Raw genomic sequence first — 19,377 nt, forward strand, 5'->3', positions numbered from 1 at the left:
GGGTCCGCACCGCCCCCAGCCCAGCCGGGACCCCCGTCCCGCTCCCGCGCGGCCCCGCGGCTGCTCCCGGCTGGCTGGAGCCCCGGGCAGGGCAGCGCTCGCTCCGCGGCAGAAACCCTCGCTGTCCCCTGCTGCTCAGCGGCACCGTTCCCTGCCTGGAAGCCGATCCCGGCGGGCCCGAGCCCCGCAATGCCGGAGCAGAGCGCACGGGAAGCACGAAGGGGCGGGGATGGAGGGGCGGTGGGAGAAGGCGAATGGAGCGCTCCGGGTCAGCCTCAGTTTCCCCGGACATGGAGCAGAGAGCGCTGCTCGCAGCCCTGGGAAAGCTCAGGAGGCAGGAAAGGCAGCTCCGAACTTCAGCTGGGGTGGCTGCGGGTCTCACCTGTGCCCACCTGGGCACCTCCCCGTATCCTGCCCGCCCTGCTGCCCCCAAAGGAGGATTGAGGACGGGTGCTCCAGCCCGGCTCTGTCCTGATTCCAGCCTCTTTTCTGGGCTTGGCTGAGACTTTGTCTCATTCTTCCCATTTACCCGAGGGTGAGATAAACCCTGTCACAAACCCCGTGTTCTCCTGACGGCTGATGTGGGCACAGCATTCGGGTGCCCGCAGAGGACACCGAGTTTGTCACCAGGGTGAGGTAAAATGTCCCTCTCGCATCCAGCTTGTCCCAAGGAGCATCTGCAGTGGATTTGCACGGAGTAATTACTCTCACTTGAAGCGAGCCGGGAAAGAGGAAATTCGCGGGAAGAGGCGATCCACAGAGCCTGAGGCCCTGCTGCCATCTGCTGGGGTCCCAGCGCCGGGCCGGGCCGGGCCGGGTCCTGTACGGGGCAGGGACCCTCCAGGGGGCTGCAAGGGGAAGGGCACGTGTCGACGGAAGGAGACCAGGACATCAATTAGATCATCACAGGCCCAATTTTATTGATCAGTACAGCGGGTTAAATACAGTTCATAATGAGCTTCATACATATTGCAAAAGTTGAGCTCAGGATTGGTTATTTACATATCAGCACCTACGCCTACTTCTGCATTCCTATGGTTCTACTTTTGATACTTTCTACATCTTCTCAGGATATATTCAGGAATAATCTCTACTCCCTATCCTCATGTTGCAGCAAGGTCACTGCTGACCTCTCCTTTCAGCTTGCTGACTGCTGGCTTTCCTCCTTCAGCTTAACCAGCGGCATTATGTCAGTATGGCCTTTCTCAGCTAACCAATTATTAATAAATCTCTCCACAGGCACGGGATCCCCGGCCTTGTTCTTGTGGGCCCGGCCCTCTCCCGCTGCGGCCTCGTGTGGGAGCAAAACCCCAAACAGCCCCAAGTGTTCAGCTGAGGATCCTGGCTGTCCCTTGCTCCTCTGGTGTGGTGGTGTTTGAGGGTCCCCAGGACCAGGGAAGAGATGAGGATCTTGACTCCATGTTTCAGACGGCTGATATATTATATTATATTATATTATATTATATTATATTATATTATATTATATTATATTATATTATATTATATTATATTATATTATATTATATTATATTATATTATATTATATTATATTATATTATATTATATTATATTATATTATATTATATTATATTATATTATATTATATTATATTATATTATACTATATTATATTATACTATATTATATTATGTCACGTCACGTTACGTTACATCATATCATATCATATATCATATCATATATCATAGGAAAATTATATACTAAAACTATACTAAAGAAAGGAGACATCAGGAGGCTAGAAAAGAATGAATAATAAAAACTCGGGACTGCTCAGAGCCTCGACACAGCTGGACCATGATTGGTCATCAAGTACATTGAATTCACATGAGATCAATCAAACATGCACCTGTTGGTAAACCATCTCCAGACCACATTCCACACAGCCATATCAGACAGCTATTGTTTATATTCCTTTTCTGAGGCTTCTCAGCTTCTCAGGAGAAAATCCTAGTGAAAGGATTCTCATAAAATATCACAGGGACACTTTGGGATGTTCCTTGCTGAAGTATTTCAGCCCCTGCATTTGGGAAGGCAGAGCCCAGCTCCTGAGGGTGCAGGACTCTGGTTTATACTCAGATTTACACCTGATTTACACCCTGGCCATGATAAAATGTGCACCCGGAGGCGGAGGGGCGGTGGCACTGAGGGGTGGGACACGGCTGGGCGGTGCTGCCTCGGTGCCCTGTGGCTGTGCTGGGTGACAGGGCTGTGACAAGGGAAGGACAACAAACTGCTCTGGCCTCAGCCCTGAACGCTGCCAGCTCCACCTCTGGGTGTGTGGGGCTGTCTGGGGACATTTCCAGCTGTCCCCAGGCCTGGGGGAGCCCAGCACAGGCCCAGCGTGCAGCCAGCTCCAGGCACTGCCCAGATTTATTCATTTTTTGCCCAGATTTATTCAGTGCCATCAGGAGCTGCAGCGAGTCCTGGTGTGGGCACAGCTGAGCTGGCAGTGCCCAGACTGAGCTCCCGTGGGCACAGCTGAGCTGGCAGTGCCCAGAATCAGCTCCTATGGGCACAGCTGAGCTGGCAGTGCCCAGACTGAGCTCCTGTGGGCACAGCTGAGCTGGCAGTGCACAGAGCGAGCTCCCGTGGGCACGGCTGAGCTGGCACTGCCCAGAGCGAGCTCCCAGAGCCCGGCTGGATTGCTGAGGAGCTCACAGGAGCTGTGCTGCTTTGGGAAGTGAAGGTGCTGCTGGTTATGGAGGCTTTGAGGTGTCCGAATCAGAGGGCTGAGGGTCACCACAGCCACAGACAGCACGGCACCCACGGGATTTCAGCGCTCACATCGTCCCTGCTCCCCTGGGCTGACCCGGGGGGCTGCCAGAGGCAGAGCACTCCTGGCGAGGGTTTTCCAGGGGTTCAGTGTCCGGCTGAGCTGCCGCCGGGGGATGCTGAGCCCGCTCCATCGGTGCAGTTCTCCGGCAGGACACGGGGTGGAAACCTCAGCCCGCGGGAAAGCCGCTCCCGGCCCGGCTGTTCCCAGCGCTCTGCCCCTGCCGGGGCTGCCGGCGCTCCGCCTGACACGGATCCGGGCAGGAACGCCGTGCTGAGCGGCGAGCCGAGCGCTCCAGCCTCGGCTGAGTGTCCCCGGAGCCGGGGCTGAGCGCAGAGCTGGGAGCGCCGGCAGCCCCAGGGCAGATCAGGTCAGATCAGACTCATCTGCCCAAACTGGGACAGCTCCGGAGCCCTCCCAGCCCAGAACCGGCCACAAAACCCTCCACACCTCAGCAGACTGGGTCATGCAAAGTTCCGCCGTCTCCTCCTCCACGGCAGGTGGAAGGGGAAGGTCTGGGGTCAGCTCTGCCCACAGCGAGGGCTCTGCCCCAGTTTCATTTCTCAAGGGCTGCGGAAGAACCTGTCAGGATCCTCTGAGCGTGCTCTGAGAAATGAAAAACACAAGTTGTGGGGAAAACCAGAGCAAGAAGGTTCCCTTTTCAGTGACGCTGCTTCCCCTTCCCTCCGAGGACAGGAGGAGGAGGAGGAGGCTGAGAGCGGCCCTGCAGGGCTGGGATCCCATTCCTGTGGAGCTCAGGGCCAGGGGAGCAGCGGGCTCACCCGGAGCCTGCGCAGCCCCAGCAGCACCCCGGGGCTGTGGAAGGACAGCTCAGCATCCCCAAACTGCTGGAAATCCCTGCTCTGGGCACCAGCAGCGGCACCCCGGGGAGATGTGCTGGCATTTTTGGGGGGCTGAAATGCTCCATTCCCAGGGTGGGGCTGGGGTGGAGGTGCTATTTCAGGGAGTGTGTCTGGGTGTGGGGCAGAGAGGAATTGGAACGAGGCTGTGATGAACTGAATTCAGTGCAAGGTGAACTTCAGTGCCCAAGGCCAGGCTGGATGGGACTTGGAGCACCTGGTTGAGTTCAAGGTGTCCCTTCACCTGCCAGTGGTTTGGGACAAGAGAACCTTTCAGGTCCTTTCCAACCAAACCCATTCTTTGTCTTTGGGGTGTTTAGAGAGAACTCAGGAGTCTAAATGAGCTCATCAGAGCACAGTCTCAGCTTCCTCCTCCTGCAGGAGGAGAGGGCTGGGTGGCAGCTCCAAGGGCAGGGGCTGAGCTGGGATGTGCCAGAGCTGCTGGTGCTCCATGGCCTGCTCTGGCTGGAGCTCCAACAGCTTCATCATTGCTGGTGTCACCACTGCCACACTCAGTGCTACCCCTGCTCCTGGGGGTGACCGCTGGGGATACCATTCCTGCTCTCTGTGTGACCCCAAAAGCCACCTGGGATCACTTCCTGCTGCCTGCTGTGGCACCAGCACCCCCAGGTTCCCCTGAGCTCAGAGCAGCCAGCAATAATGAGGAACACAGCTCCCTGCTCCAGGAGCTCCCGGGAACATGCTGATGCTGACATCTCCTGGAGGTGGCCCTGCTCCAGAGCCCTTTCCCCGAGCTGGCTGTGGCAGCCTGGTGGCCCCACGCGCTGTTTGTCACTGCTGCAGCCCTGGCACGGCCCCTCCCTGCCCTCCTCCGCTTCCTTCCGCCGCCACAAGCCCCCCCAGGCCATGTTTGGTAACTTCCTCAGCTGCCCCGGGCCCCCAGGAGCAAAACAAGGAGCTGCCCGGGCCTCAGGTGGGGAGGGCAGGGACAGGAGGGGACACGCTGCGGCCCCAGCTGCCAGAGCAGTTTGGCCTCTGCAGCTTTGGCCCTTCAGACACCTCCCAGCTCCTCAGTTCAGGGAGGAGTTCAGTTCTCAGCCTGAGCAGCTGGCTCTGAAACGAGGAGGTGGGAATGGGCAGGAGGGGTGGGAAAGGTCAGAGTGGCATCCCAGGCTGGCACGCAGTGAAGAGCTGTGGCCAGGAGGAGCTGGGACACAGAGCTCTGCCGGAGCCCTTGGCTGTTTCCCAGCTCAGCGCCCTGGGGCAGGTGGCACCGTGACATCGTGACATCACCACCTGATCTTCCCTGTCCCGCTATTTTTGCTGCCCCAGGATTTCTTCTGAACTGCTGGTGGCTGCTCAGTTGGTGGAGGCCGGGCCCATGTCCCTCCCTGGGGTTTCACCTGGCGCAGGTGACGCAGGCACTGCGTGTGTGTGCTCTGCACAGCGGCGTTTGTCTCCGTGGGCCACCGACGAAAGGGGATTTCGGCTCTGACTGCGCTTACTTTTTTTAAAATTCACTGGAATTTCACTGCTGAACCCACAGCTATTTTGGCCCCCGAGCGGGTTTCGACTCTCGGAGCGGCAGACGCAGCGGTCACTCTCTACGACAAACCGAAATCCGCAGAGGAACCTGCCCGGGTTCCTGCCCGAGCGCCGGCTGGGGGGGACCCAGCCCCGAGCACCGGGGACAGGGGATAGGGGATGGGGACAGGTATGGAGCAGAAACCAGGCTGGGACCAGCCTTTGCTCAGGAGCAGCCTCCAGGGCAACAGGAAAAGGCCATTCCCAGGTGCCACCAGAGGAGCACGTCCCAGCCTGGTGTCACCAGCCCGGGCTTGGTGCTGGCACAGAGGGGCTGGGGGCTTGTCTTGCAAAGGTGACACGGGGCAGTGTGGGGAGGGAAGGAAAACAGCACACACAGGATGGAGGAATGGAGAGAGGGAGGGAGAAATGGAGGGATGGATGGATGGATGGATGGATGGATGGATGGATGGATGGATGGATGGATGGATGGAACGAGGGAGAGATTGATGGAAGGAAGGACGGATGGATGGATAGCTGGATGGTGGATGGATGCACGGAGGGATGAGGGGCAGAATGGCAGGAGCAAGGGACAGAAGGAGGGGTGGATGAAGGGAAGAGTGAAGGGTGGAAGGGAAAGGGGTGATGGTACCACAATAGATGGGTCCATGGATGGATGGACGAGGGGATCCATGGATGGAAGAGGGTATCCATGGATGACTGGCTGGGTGAAGGGCAGGGTGCAGGCAGGGGGGCAGGAGCAGAGGGGTGGCTGGCTGGCTGGCTGGCTGGCTGGCTGGCTGGATGGATGGATGGATGGATGAATGGATGGTTGGATGGATGATGGATGGATGGATGGATGGATGGATGGATGGATGGATGGATGGATGGATGGATGGATGGATGGATGGATGGATGGATGGATGGATGGATGGAGGGAAGCACGGAGGGCTGGGCGGGCGGAGGAAGCGGGGGGCGGGGGGCAGGTGCCGGGGCACGGCCGGGGCGGGGCGGGCGCGCACATGTACGGGGCGGACCCGCCGCCAGCCCCGCCCGCCCCGGTGCCGCCGGTGCCGCCCGGCGCGGAGCGGAGCCCGGCGAGAGCGCGGCGGGGCCGGCGAGGATGGGCACGGAGCCCCGGCGGCAGCCGCCCCGCAGGTGAGAGAGCCGGGGGGAGAACCGGGGCGGGGGGACCGTGCACGCACCGAGCCCGGGGTGTCGCTGTGACCGGGGCGGGGGGCTCCGTGCACCCCGTGTACGTGGAGGAAGGGCTCTCTTGTGTTCCCGGGTGTCCGTGGAAGCCGCGGGTTGGGGCTTGGTGCGCTGGGCACGACCGTGCCCGGAGAGGGCAGTGCCGCTGGCGGGGGCTCGCTGTAAATGGGGGGACAGGAGCGGGACAGAAAGCGGCGGTGTGCGGGGCTCGTGTGTAACTGGGGGCACTTCTCAAACCCGTCAGCGGGGTGTCACTGCCAGGGCTGGGGTTTCTCCGGCACCTTGGAGGGTGCCCCTGCAGACCGTGCCTGGCCAGGAGGAGCCGGTGTCAGCCCGGGCGGGGACGGCCCGGCTGCTGTGACTCATTTCGGGACTCTGTGTTTGTTTTCCTCCGCGTGGCCCCACGGAGCTGCCGCTCGGGGCCAGGTGTGGGGCCCTGCCCGCCCCAGGGGAGCCCCGTGCCGCGGCGGGGTCCCCGGGAAATGCCGGGGGCTCTCCGCTCCCCTCCGGGGCTTTGGCAGGGCTGCAGGCGGTGACTCACCCGGGCACTGCACAGGAGCCCTCCCTGCAGGGACCCAAAGGTCACCGGCCGCTCCCTCAGCCGGGTCTGGGCTGCCCGGGGGGCTGAGGAGCAGCCCCGGGAAGGCGCTGCTTTGGCAACAGGATATGGTTTGGGATGTGAGCAGCTCAGCAGCGTCACCCTCCAGCACCGGGGGCTGGAGACGCGCCAGCCCCGGGCCGTGCCCGCGCTGCCTCTCAAGCAGCCCGTGCTGCTCGCTGTGCCTGCCCAGAGCATCTCCCTCCCATCAGGTGCTGCTCCTGTGGCCTCCCAGTGCCACCCGGGCAGTGCCCGGCCCAGCTCCCTCAGAGCTGCTTGGGAGGTGTGAGCCCTGAGGGAGAAAAAGGCTCCGCTGATTCAAATCACTAACGAAAGCGGGAGAAAAGAGCTTTCAGCGCTTTGTTTTGATGTTTGTGACAAGCTGGCTGCTGTCCCCAGCACCGTGTGCTGTGCTCAGGGCTGGTTTCGGGCCGTGCTGCTCCCGGGGCAGCGAAACTGCTCAGGCAGCTGCGGGCTGGGGCTGCTCCTGCTGCTGCCCTGCTGCTGCACAGCTGCAATTTGCTCTGTTCTCCCATTCAGGTCAGTTTTCTAAATCTCGGTCCGCTGCAAACTCCAGGGATTATGCAGGATGTCAAGGTTTTGATTTCCTGCTCTCAGAAAGGTTTCTTGGTTTGGTATTTGGGTTTTTCTCTTGTTCAAAGCACACGCACGGATGGAATCGTGAAGTGTTTCTTAAACGTGGTTGCAAAGCGGTTTGGAGCTCTGGGCGCTGCTCAGATTAGAGCTCAAACATAGAAAGGTGAGAAGATAAAGAGGCAGAGCCTGGCTGTGGTGGTGGCAGTGGTTCTGTCCCTCAGTCACGGTGACTGTGTGAGGCTGGAGGGCTCAGGTGATGCTGACGGTGCTCTGCAGTTTTCCAGGTGTGCTGTGGCAGGGACTGGGATGTGAGATCAGTGCTCTGCCTTTCCCGGCCCTGTGTGGGCACCCCTGTCCTGCTCCCGCAGCTCTGCAGCCGCTCGGGGCAGAGGAAAGGGCAGGAGATATGCTGGCCGTGCCCCTTCAGAGGGAGAAAGTGCAGTTTGCTGTGCCTCGGCTGGGTGAGGGGCAGCCCCACACCTCGGGCTGTGGGATGGTGCCGCTGGCTTCTCCCTCCTCCAGGGAGATCAGGGCATCCAGCTGGGACAGAAACCAACCAGGAGTGGCCCCGAGTGCCCTCTTGCTGAATGTGGAAATGAAGATGTGGGTTTAGCACTGAGAAAGAAGAACTGAGAGCAGTGGGAAGTGCTGGCACAGAGGAGCAGCGGTTGCTCCAGCGGGATGAGCTGCTCTGGCAGGGCGAGCTGCCCGTGCTGCAGCAGCCCCGGGGCTGAGGGCTGCCAGCGTCACTGCTCTGCCTCTGCTGGGCACCAGGGACAGCCCGGCTCGGCGTGGGGACCCTGCCATGCTGCTGCTCACCCTGGAGCAGTTTCCACTTCTCTTTCTTGGGTGCCCGCTGAGCAGTGGGGCTGCCCAGTTTTGCATTTTTATTCTGCAAGGGGAGAACTGTGCCTGAGGGTGTCACTCAGGTGAGTGTCCCGTGTTCTTGTGAGCAGCGAGAGGCTCCTTTTGTGTCCGAGCTCTGCTCCCAGCAGCGGTTTGAGCTTCCAGGTGAGGGGATGGGGAGGGAGGATGAGGTTTATACGGAAACTGCCCCCCAGCTCCCTGGGCATCGCCCTGCTGCCCACATTGCAGCTCTGCGCTTTGCTGCTTTCGGGCTGGAAATGTCGCTGCCTGGAGGAAATGGGAGCTGTGGGTGCAATCCAGGCCCTGCAGCTCTTTCCCTCCTCTCTCCTTTGCACCCCTTCCCTCCGAGGCTCAGGACTCCCCGTCCCTGTCCCGTCCCTCCTGTCCGGTGTGAGGATGGGTCCCACCCACCCAAAGCCATCACCGGCGGCTCCAGGTGACACCTGCACCCCAGCCAGGGCTGCATCACCCGGGGCTGGGTCAGGGCCCTTTGGTGACGGGCTGTGACCCAAGGACATTCCCGGGGGTCCGGACAGCCTCTCCCGGTGCCGCAGCCCGGAGGGGGACAGGAGCCGTCCCCAGCGCTCCCAGCTGGCACCGAGCCTCGTCCGCGGCTCCCGGGGGGAGCGGCCGCAGCTCCCGAGCGCCTTTCCCAGCACGGGGACCGAACCCCACCGTTCCCGTCCTTCTGATCCCTCTTTGGCCGCCAATTAGCACGACGTGAGAACTTGTCTCGCTGCTGACGCGCCCGTGTGACTCCTCAGATGCTTTAATTGCGGTGTTTTCGGCGGCCGGGTGCAATGAAATGGTAATTGTTGTGATTGTGCGCCGGGCGGGAACTGAGAGATGCAGCTCTTTGGCGAAGCCTAATTAGGAAATAGGGACACTGTTGGGAATGGCTCTGCGATGTGATTTTCCTAATGAAAGCCGCTGAATAGGCAGCCTTGTGATGAAGAACAGCCTCGCGAGGGCACTGCCAATTGCTCTTCTCTAGTGTTAATTTTGTATTTCCTCCCCATTGTTTCTAATACCCTCTTGGAAAAGCTTGAAGATAAAATGCTTTATTTCCTTGCGCCTCGTATCCTGTTTGGCAAGCGGCGATTGGAGCATGTGCATCTGGAATACATGAGAGGCCAGGCGGGAGCTCCTTCAGGCTTGTTCATCTCTGATTTCAAGCTCTGCCACTGGGGAAAAAAAAAAAAAAAAGGGAAAGAAAAAAGAAAAATAAAGTAGCTTCAGCTTATGGCTGCTGGGCTCCCGGCGGCTGGCACAGCGGGAAGGGCCAGCAGGGATGTGCGGCTGGATGGGAGCTGGGGCCGGGATGTGCGGCTGGATGGGAGCTGGGGCCGGGATGTGCGGCTGGATGGGAGCTGGGGCCGGGATGTGCGGCTGGATGGGAGCTGGGGCCGGGATGCCGCAGCACAGCGATGCTCTGGGAGCCTGGCAGGGTTTGGAGCCCGGAGCTGGATGCCGCAGCACAGCGATGCTCTGGGAGCCTGGCAGGGTTTGCAGCCCGCGGCTGGGCTGGGCTGGTTTCACTTCAGCTGCGTTGAACCTGCAGCGCCTGAGAGCTCACCCAGACTCAGTCTCTGCATTGGTAAAGCCGAGCCTGGAGGCCGGACCTGCCCGGGCAGCTGTGGCTGAGCGCTCCCAGCTGGGCTGCTCCTTCCCGGAACGGGGCTGGAGCCCTCGGGGTGCCCGGGGCTGCCTCCCCACCTGTGCCATCTGGGGAAGGGCCGCAGGTGGCTCTGCCCGGCAGATGGGAGCCGCTGGCAGGGCGAGGAGGGGATAGGAGAGCGCTCCCTGGCTGCGAGGCACTGCCGTGGCGCTGGGACAGTGATCGGTGACAATTCTCGGTGACAACTGTCAAGGACTGGGTGCCGCAGGGGCTCTCTCTGTATTTGTACCAGAGGTAGGGCTGGGCCTTGGCTCCCCCTCGAATGCCCTGTTTCATTGCTCAAAATCCCCGCAGTGCTTGGGCTGGGAGCAGCTTGGGTGCCCCCAAAACGCTGCAGGAGCTGTTTTTGGGGTGGCTGAAGCAGAAGTGAGCAGAGCTGGCAGGAGCAGCCCGTGTGAGGGGTGCCAGCACAGAGGACACGGGCACTCTGTTTTTGGGGTGGGTTGAAGCAGAATGAGCAGAGCTGGCAGGACCAGCCCATGTGAGGGTGCCAGGGGACAGAGGACACGGTCCCGGTCCCGGTCACGCCGCTGGCAGCTGCTGTGTCTGAGCAGGAAGGGCTCGGCTCAGCCCGATCCTGTGACTGCCCCAGCGCTGCCGGGGGAGGGATTTGCCGCGGCTGTGAGCTCTCTGCAGGGTTTGTGTGGCCGCTCCGGGTGCTTTCCCTGCCGTGTTTGCCCGTTCCGGGCGGGGCTGTGCAGATGGGGCACGGCTGCTGCTGCTGCACACTTTGGGAAAGGCGCCTTGCTCCGGGCCTGCAGAAGTGTTTTCATCCCTTCCACAAAGGCCTATTCTTTGTTGTCTCAAATTAGGATGAAACGCTTCCCCTTTCAGCTGCTTCCCCCGTGCTCTGTGTCTATTTAAACCCTCAGCCCGGAGGCTTCTCGGCAAACAAGCTCCCATCCTTTCAGGTGGCATTTCCCTTTTCTCATTGTTTCTGGCAGTCTGTGCATGTGAAACCCCGCCAATGTTTCTTCATTCTCGGTGTCTTTGTGTTGATAGAGCTCCTAAATGGGTACACACGGCATGCAGCTGCCCGGGGGACTCACAGCATCTCTCAGGTGTGGGGGCTTTGTGGCGGGAAAGAGAGAATTCCAGGCCGGGAGAGATCCCTGCTGCTCCTCCTCCAGCTGTGGGAGATCCCTGCTCATGCTCATCCAGCTGTGGGAGAGATCCCTGCTGCTCCTCATGCAGCTGGGGGAGATCCCTGCTGCTCCTCATGCAGCTGTGGGGATCCTTCCTGCCTGAGGCCTCCCTGGATCAATTAGCTGGGTTGCAATCAAAGCCATCAAGGTCAGTGTTCCCCGAGGGCTGCTCATTAACTGGGAATTGTCCCCAGGCTGGTCTGGTCTCCATGCCAGGGGCTGTTCCCTTAGGGAATTCCAGGGTGTGGAGGAATGGCTGCAAACCCAAACTCCACTTTTATGGCCCAAAGCCTGGGAACTCCCTGGTCCTGAGCTGCCAGATCCCGGTGCTCGTTTAGAAGTGATGGAGGATATTGAGGGTTAAACAAGATTCCACCTGCTCCAGGTGAGAGTCAACCCCATCCCACCTGCCCCAGGTGAGGGTTAAACCCCATCCCACCTGCCCCAGGTGAACATTAAACACGGTTGGACCTGCTCCAGGTGAGCATTAAACACGGTCCCACCTGCTCCAGGTGAGCATTAAACATGGTCCCACCTGCTCCAGGTGAGCATTAAACATGGTCCCACCTGCTCCTGGTGAGAGTTAACCCCATCCCACCTGCTCCAAGCAGGGATCACCATGAGGGTGGTGCTTTAGGATTAAGGAGCAGCCTTTGGAGATGGGGTGTCCACAGTCAGTGTCAGCTCAGCTCAGCTCCAGGAGCAGGGCTGGGATGAAGGGGCTGCTCCCAGGAGGGATGGAGCAGGGCTGGGATGGAGCAGGGCTGGGATGAGGGCCTGCTCATCCCCCAGCAGCAGGGCTGGGATGAAGGTGCCCTTTTTCTGCCCCTTTTGGAGAAAAGCCCCTGGGCCAGGAAGCTCCAGCCTGTCCTGGGAGGATCTGGGGCTGGAAGTTCCTGTGCTGAGCTCCCTGCTCCTGTGGTGGGTGCCTGGGGGATTTGGGAGCTTGCTCTGAGGTCAGGGCTGTGCCAGCCTGGCTGGAGGCTCTTCAAGGCTGGGCTGCTCTTGGTGTCACCTGTGGCAGTGGTGTCACCTCCAGATCAGTCCCTGAGCTGGGGAGAGGGGACAGAGAGTTATGGACGGGTTCTTTGTGTGGAGAAGGGGGCACCTCTTGCCTTGTGCTCTCCATGGATTTTTGGCTTGGAGCTGGGTCACTGTGGTGGGGCTGCCCCAATGTCCCCAGTGCCAGCACCTTCCCTTTGTGTGCTGTCCCCTGCAGCTCTGGGACACAGGAACGGCCTCCAGGGCTGAGCCTGCAGCCTCCCAGGGTGAACGTGGCTTTGGAAACGTCTCAGGCTCTGGGTTTATTGCTCTCCCTCCCAAGGAGGGGTGGATGCTGCCCTGGCTGTGTGAGGGTGCTCAGGGGGTGAAGCCTGCTGGCTTTGGCCGCTGCTGGATGGGTGCCCGTGTCCTTGGGCTGTCCCCCCTTTGGAGATCTCCTTCCTTCCTTCCTTGCCCTTGCTGGCACAGGGGAGCTGTGGCTGTGCCCTCCCAGGTGGGGCTCACACCCGCCTGGCAGGTCTGTGACTTCAGCCCTGCCTGCCTCTGTCCTGAGAGTGATGGGCACAAAACCTCCGTGCCAAGATCTGTGACATCCAGCCCCCCTGGCCCAAGGGTGATGGGGACGACGTCCCTGCCATCATCTGTAACTTCCAGCCCTGCCTGCCCCTGCCTGAGGGCAATGGGGACAGAAATGTCCCTGCCACCATGTGACATCCAACCTCTCTTAGCCCTGGCACGAGGGCAGTGGGCACAGAAACATCCCTGCCACCGTCTGTCCTGGCGGTGCTGCAGCCAGCGGTGCTGGGGGCAATCCGCAGGGTTTGGGCAACCAAGCCAGGGACTGAAAAGGCTCCTGGGTTCCCAGCAGGGCCTCCACAATGGCAGGAAGCAGCTTCTAAAGCTTCCTTTGGATACACAGGGCCTTGGGGGAAAGATTTACTTGCTTGTTTATGCTGGAAGTTAATCTGTTTAGTGAGTTTGGCATTAGAGCTCACAAAAAGCCCTAAGAAATGGTCACGCTGCGTGTTTGTAGGTTTGTCTCTCCCTTACTTTGTGTCACAGCTGGAGGAGTTCAGCAGAGCCAGCGCCAATTGAAAGCTCACGTGTAAACTTGTTTTTCCAAACAGCCAGGAGGGTTTGGGATCAGCTCCTGCACAGGAGGGAGCTGCCAGGGGCAGGCAGTGGGGCAGGGATTGGGGTCCCCTCTGGGAGGGACCCCTGTGCCACCTGGGGGGGTCCCTACCCCATCCAGGCTGGGAGATGTTTATTCTATAGGAAAACCCACCAGACCCAACCCTGTCCCTGGGATTGTCCCTACCCCATCCAGGCTGGGAGATGTTTATTCTATAGAAAAAACCCACCAGACCCAACCCTGCCCCGTCCTGTGACCCAGGGGGGGCAGAGTGAGGAGCCACAGGACATTTGTGGGGACAGGAACCCTGGGGAGGGTTTGGAGGGGCAGGGCAGGCTCAGGGAGCACAGGATGGGACAGGAACCCTGGGAAGGGTTTGGAGAAGCAGGGCAGGCTCAGGGGAATGCAAGATGGTGAGGAGCAGCTCTCCTGGTGTGGCGGCTCTGGTGTTTCCCTGTGCTCTGGAGGTGACAGTGCCACCCACACGTGACCTTGCACAGTGAGAAGGGATTTTCCCAGGGATGGCCAGAGAAGGGCCCTGTGTGGGGCAGCTGCTGTGGGGATGTGGGACATGGAGCTGTGCTGGGACCCTCCTGATCCAGATCCTTCCTTGGGGCACTTGCAGGGGCTCATGGGAGGAGCTCAGTGCCTGCTCTGTGTGGCCATGGACCCCAGGTGTCCCACAGGCTTTTGAGGGGTCTCCTGATGAGCCTGGACACACACAGGGTTTCACCAGCTCTGCCCCATGAGTGGGCACAGATTCCCCCCCAGCAAGGATTGCCCTTGTGCCTGTCACTGGAGTGCTGGGAGGGGTCACTGGCCTCTGCCGAGTCCTTCAGCTCCTCCTCAGCACAAACAGCTCAGGCTGGTGCTGCTGTTGCACTTTGGGCAACACCTTTTTCCCTCTCTGAATGATTCACTTGCTGGATTTTCTATCTTTCCCCTGTGACACACAAGAACTCCTGTGCTGAGCTCCCACCTGCCCTGGAGAGGAGCCCTGGGGCTCCCATCCCGCCCTGCTGGGGACCCCCAGCTCCTGTCAGGCTGTGCCCACTCCAGGCTGTCCCCAGGCTCGCTCCTGAGATCTCACCTGGAGCAGAACTGCCGGTGATGTGGGGTGGAACTTCAGCCTCCCCTGAGCTGACAGTGACTGGTAGAGGCTAAAATTAACTCTTGCATCATGTGGCCAGGGGTTTTCAGAATTGCTGCCAGGAACAAGAGCATTTCCTCTCTGAAAACCGAGCTATAAAACTGGGCAGCTCTTACTCACATCAGATCTGTGTCATTTCTGTTGGCCTTGGGGTTTTTGAGGAGGAGAACAGAGCTGGCTGAGTTCTGCCAAACTCCCAGAGGCCAGTTTGGGGGCAGGGGTGGGGATGGGCTGGTGATGTTCTGGGTGGCCTCTCCATCCCCATCCAGGCTGGGGCTGGTGATGTTCTGGGTGGCCTCTCCATCCCCATCCAGGCTGGCTGTTGGAGGCAATGGCTCCTGTTCCTGGACAGACCCAGAGTCCCCACGGGGCTCCACAGCAGAGCACAGAGATGATGGGGTGCTCCAAAGTCACTGCATGGTTTATTGGTTTCCCTCTTTGTTGGACTCCATCGTTTTTGGGGTTCAGGATGATAACCCTGGAGTTTCTGGTGCTGTAAGGAACAGGACACCAGCAGTGTTGGCTGGGCAGAAGTTCACAAGGATTTCAGCTGGAGAGGGTCCCTGCCAACCCAAACCATGAATAAACTCTCAGGGAGCACCTGGGCAGCCCCAGCCAGCTCTGGCCAGCCTCATTCAGCTGCATCCCTGTGGAGATCCAAATTCTGTAGGGCAGCAGTGGCAGTTCCCTTCTTTAGCTGGCGCTGAGTGAGGACTTTAATCCCCCAGCAGTTTCTCCCTCTGAGCAGCTGTGCTCTGGGGAGTTTTTGAGGGGAACTGGGTTTTCCTGCTGAATGCCCTCCTCTGCAAGCCCCGAGGACCTGGTCAGTCTGGGAAAATTGATTTTCCCCCTTGTTCAGGGGGATGGGAGCCCTTGCAGTGGCAGATCTTGTGTGCTGCTCCCCCAGTAACTCCTAACGAGGTGTGAATTCTGGGTGTTGTGTTCTGACCCTGTGGCTGCTGGGATGCTCTCCCTGCTAATTAATGTTCTGTAATTTCAGTCCCTCTGAAATCACCTCGGGTGCCTCTCTGGGGATGAGCTACGGAAGGAACTTGTGAATAGTTCCAGAAGGAACTTGTAAAGAGTGAATGGGGCCTGAGCCACTTCTGGGTGTGCTGGAGAAACCTGCTAACGGGACCTGACCCCCTGGGGAAGGGATGCAGGAGGCCTTTCCCTCCACACGGTGATGGAATTTCCATCGTGACGGCAGAAATCCAGGTTTGGTGGCGGCAGGGACAGGAGTGATGGCTGAAACTGCTCCAGACTGGAGAGCAGGGCAGGAGTGATGGCTGAAACTGCTCCAGAGTGGAGAGCAGGACAGGAGTGATGGCTGAGTCTGCTCTGAGTGGAGAGCAGGACAGGAGTGATGGCTGAGTCCCCTCCAGAGTGGAGAGCAGGACAGGAGTGATGGCTGAAACTGCTCCAGAGTGGAGAGCAGGGCAGGAGTGATGGCTGAGTCTGCTCTGAGTGGAGAGCAGAGCCCCGTGCTGAACAAAGGGAGCAGGCTCTGGGGATGATGGTGGGAAGAGCCTTTCCTTGGATCTGGCAGCAGCTGCTGAGGATGGAGCTGCTCTTTCAGCCCAGGTGGGCACACACAGGGAGGGAGAGGGGGCTCTCTTGGCTCTGCTGCTGCTGCCTGGGGGGAACTGACCCCTCAAACCAGAGGGGAAGGCCCAGAACTGCCCAGTTTGCCCACCTGTGCCATCTCTTAGGGGAGCCCAAATCCTGGCTTGGCCCTGGAGCTGCTCTCCTGCCCCTCTGTGCCCAGCCCTCCGTGCCCACGTGCCCTGCTGGGGTATCTGGTGAGTGCCAGGGGCAGCCTGGTTATTTCTGCACCATCATTTGTGTCTGGGCTTTATTTCAGGGGCAGCCTGGTCATTTCTGCACCATCATTTGTGTCCGGGCTTTATTTCAGGGGCAGCCTGGTCGGTTTTGCCCACACCATTTGTGTCTGGGCTTTATTTCAGGGGCAGCCTGGTCATTTCTGCCCCACCATTTGTGTCTGGGCTTTATTTCTGGGTTTTCTTGCTCTGGGCTGTTGATGTTCCTGGAACTGCTCGCCCCAGAGCGGGGCCCTGTGCAGTGCCAGCCCTGCAGCGTGGCCAGAGCTGCCCCTCGGATGTGGCAGGAGCCTGAAATCCTCTCCAGGATAGGAAAGGGCGCCACAACTTCCCCCTGGCCCCGAGCACTTCTCCTTTTGGGGCAGCACACGGAAGGTGGGGTAAGAAGATCTCTGAAATTGCAGAAGTGTGGGTTGCCCTTGGAAACTGTCCAGCCATGGCTGGGGAGGGGGATCTGGGTGGGGATGGATTTGGGATTTGGTTGGGGATGGATTTGGGATTTGGTTGGGGATGGATTTGGGATTCAGCTCCTGGCCCGGGGCTTCCTGCTCAGCTAGGAAGTGTTGTAATGGCAGGAGACCCCAGCATGGGGGGCTGCAGGCTTTGAGGGCTCTGAGGAGTTCCCTTCTCCTGTTTTTCCACCCCTGGGAGGCACCATCCCATGTCCCTGCTCCCCCGTGGGTTGTTTTGGATCTCGTGCAGTGCTACTGGTTTCCACAGGGATATTCCTACCTTGGGATGATTCTCTGGTGCTGCTGGGGAGGCAGAGCCCTCAGCCTGTGCTCCTGGGGATGCTCTTGGCTGCTCCCCGAGGCTGCCGGGCTTTTGGCTGGAATTTTCTTTGACCTCATTTGGTTACCCAGCCCTACATGCTCAGCACTAGGGCAAAACATCCCAGGGAAAGGAGCTTATGCAAAACCACCCAGAGCCAGAGCATTTCCAGAGCCACAAAGGACTTTCCAAGGTCACACCGCAGATTCTGAGCCTGGAAACAACTCTGAGGGGGGTGAGGAGGAGGAGCTGGACCTGTGGGGGAGAGCAGCAGCACTTTGGGACATGCTGTGGGTGACTGTGGGGTTACCTTGTCCCTGTGGGCTCTGGGGTCCCACAGCAGCCCTTCCCTGAGCCTGGGCTGGGCTGGGGCTCCTGCTGCAGCTGCTGGGGCTCTGGGGGCCTGGGGGAAGGAGCATCCCCAGTGAGGGGAGCAGCCCCAGCCCCCAGCTCTGCCCCAGCCCCAGCCAGGTGTTCCTGCCCCAGCCCTTCCCCAGCTCTGCCAGGTGTTCTCCAGCTGCTCAGAGGTGCTGGGAGGGGCTGCAGGGAAGCTGGGAGTGTGTGAGCAGAGGAGGTGCCAGCACAGGGAAGTGCCAGTGAGGGCTGGCAGCGGGCACGGGCACAGTGGAGCCGTTCTGAGTGGCACAAGAGCTGCTGCTGCAGCCCCTCTGTGCTCTGCTCACATCCCCAGGGGTGGCCCTGGCATCTCGGGTGAGTTTCCTTTCCTCTCAGCTCTTCTCAGCCCTTTCTCCTGCCAGGGACACAGGGGAGCAGCAGATCCAGGGTTGGGTCCAGAGCCACGAGGATCTCTGGGATGGGATGGGGTGAAGTAGCAGCAGTAAGGGACAAATGCTGGACCCCTTTGATGCAGATTTAACCCCAAATCTCTTGGTCCTGCCTGGGCCCCTCAGGGCTGAGTGCTTCTCTGCCAGGTGATGCCTTGTTCTGGGAGTGAGCAGCTCTTCCAGCTTGGGGAGGATCCTAAAGCCCCCCAAGGGTTTCTAAGAGTTTGTTGGGATTTTCCCTCCCCCAGCTGCATCTGTAACAGCCACGCTTATGACCAGCCCTTTGAAGACTTAATTGCAGTTATGAATCTTCCTTTGTTCCCAGGTCTCCCCTAATTGGCTTCCTGTGCAAACTTGAGAGCTGGTGAGAGGAGGGCTGAGTTCTGAGAGGGGGCTGCTGGTTGTGAGAGGGGGCTGCTGGTGTTTGAGGGAGCTGCTGGTTCTGTGATGGAGCTGCTGTTTGTGATGGAGCTGCTCTCTGGGGCCCTGAGCCCCACTCAGGGCAGGCCCTGCCCACTGCTGTGCCCAGATGCTCACAAAGGTGGCATTATGGCCAACCTAAGCTGATTTACATGCCTGCATTTGCAAAGTGCTAATCTAGAGGGATGTTTTTCCTTTCCCCCTCCTCTCCTTTTCTTTTCAGCCCCCTCAAATCTCCTGCTCTCCCTGCCAGGTTCCCAGCTCCTCTGGCTGGAATGGGCCCCAGCTAAATCCTTTATCTGTCTGTTTGGCAGCCCCGGGTGCAGTAGTTAGCAAACGAGTGACACTTTTCCTGGCTCATTAATTAGATTTACTGAGCTGAGCGCTTGCTGCAGCAGCAGGGCTCTGGACAAGGCAGTTCTGTATTTTGTTTCTGAGAAATTTGGGATTTAAAAAAAACCCAAAACAACAAAACAAAGCAGTTCCAGGGCAGTTCTGGTCCCATTGGTCGAATCCACAGCTCTCCTGCTTGTAGTGCTGCTGAGAACATGTGGTGTTCTCGTGTGCAGCTTTATTTCTGCAATTTGCTGCTGCATGGGCACTTCTGGCTCTGTGTCATTGTTTTGCTGCTCAGAGACTTTGAGGATGGGAGGCTGGGTGCCCGTGGCAGGATGTCTTGGTTAAGGCAAGTGGTTCTTGTGGGTTAGAAATAACCTCGGTGGAGAATTAGGATGTTTTATTATAAAAATGCTTTTCTGGCATGTCCTGCTCTGCCAGGTTTATAAATGGGATTGAGAAGGTTGCAGTAGGGGATAAAAGTGAGAGGATGTAAGAAAGTTCTGGTTCACCTTTGCAGTTGAGGGACTGTGCTGAGCAGGAGCCTTGGCTGCTCCTGCTGGAGGGGACACTGAGGCACAGAGAGGTCTCACATTACTCTGGGCTTTGATCATGGACCTGTGGGTCCCTCTGAGAGCACTGCACAGCAGCAGCCTGTGTTGTGTTCCTTTAGGGGTGAGCAGCCTGGGAGGTGACGGTGCTGGGTCC

The 19,377-nt window shown here is 59.2% G+C and overlaps 1 protein-coding gene across 1 annotated transcript in view; it reads left to right on the forward strand.

Annotated features, from left to right (window-relative positions):
• The first annotated feature begins 6,201 nt into the window (after nt 1–6,201).
• PIK3R5 (phosphoinositide-3-kinase regulatory subunit 5) overlaps nt 6,202–19,377 on the forward strand; it is a 39,285-nt gene continuing 26,109 nt past the window's right edge. Inside the window, exon 1 of the mRNA XM_059486108.1 lies at nt 6,202–6,293. The gene's annotated coding sequence lies outside the window, so the exon portion shown is untranslated. The remainder of the gene's footprint in view (nt 6,294–19,377) is intronic.

Source organism: Ammospiza nelsoni, chromosome 19, assembly GCF_027579445.1.
Source record: "Ammospiza nelsoni isolate bAmmNel1 chromosome 19, bAmmNel1.pri, whole genome shotgun sequence".
Classification (NCBI taxonomy): domain Eukaryota; kingdom Metazoa; phylum Chordata; class Aves; order Passeriformes; family Passerellidae; genus Ammospiza; species Ammospiza nelsoni.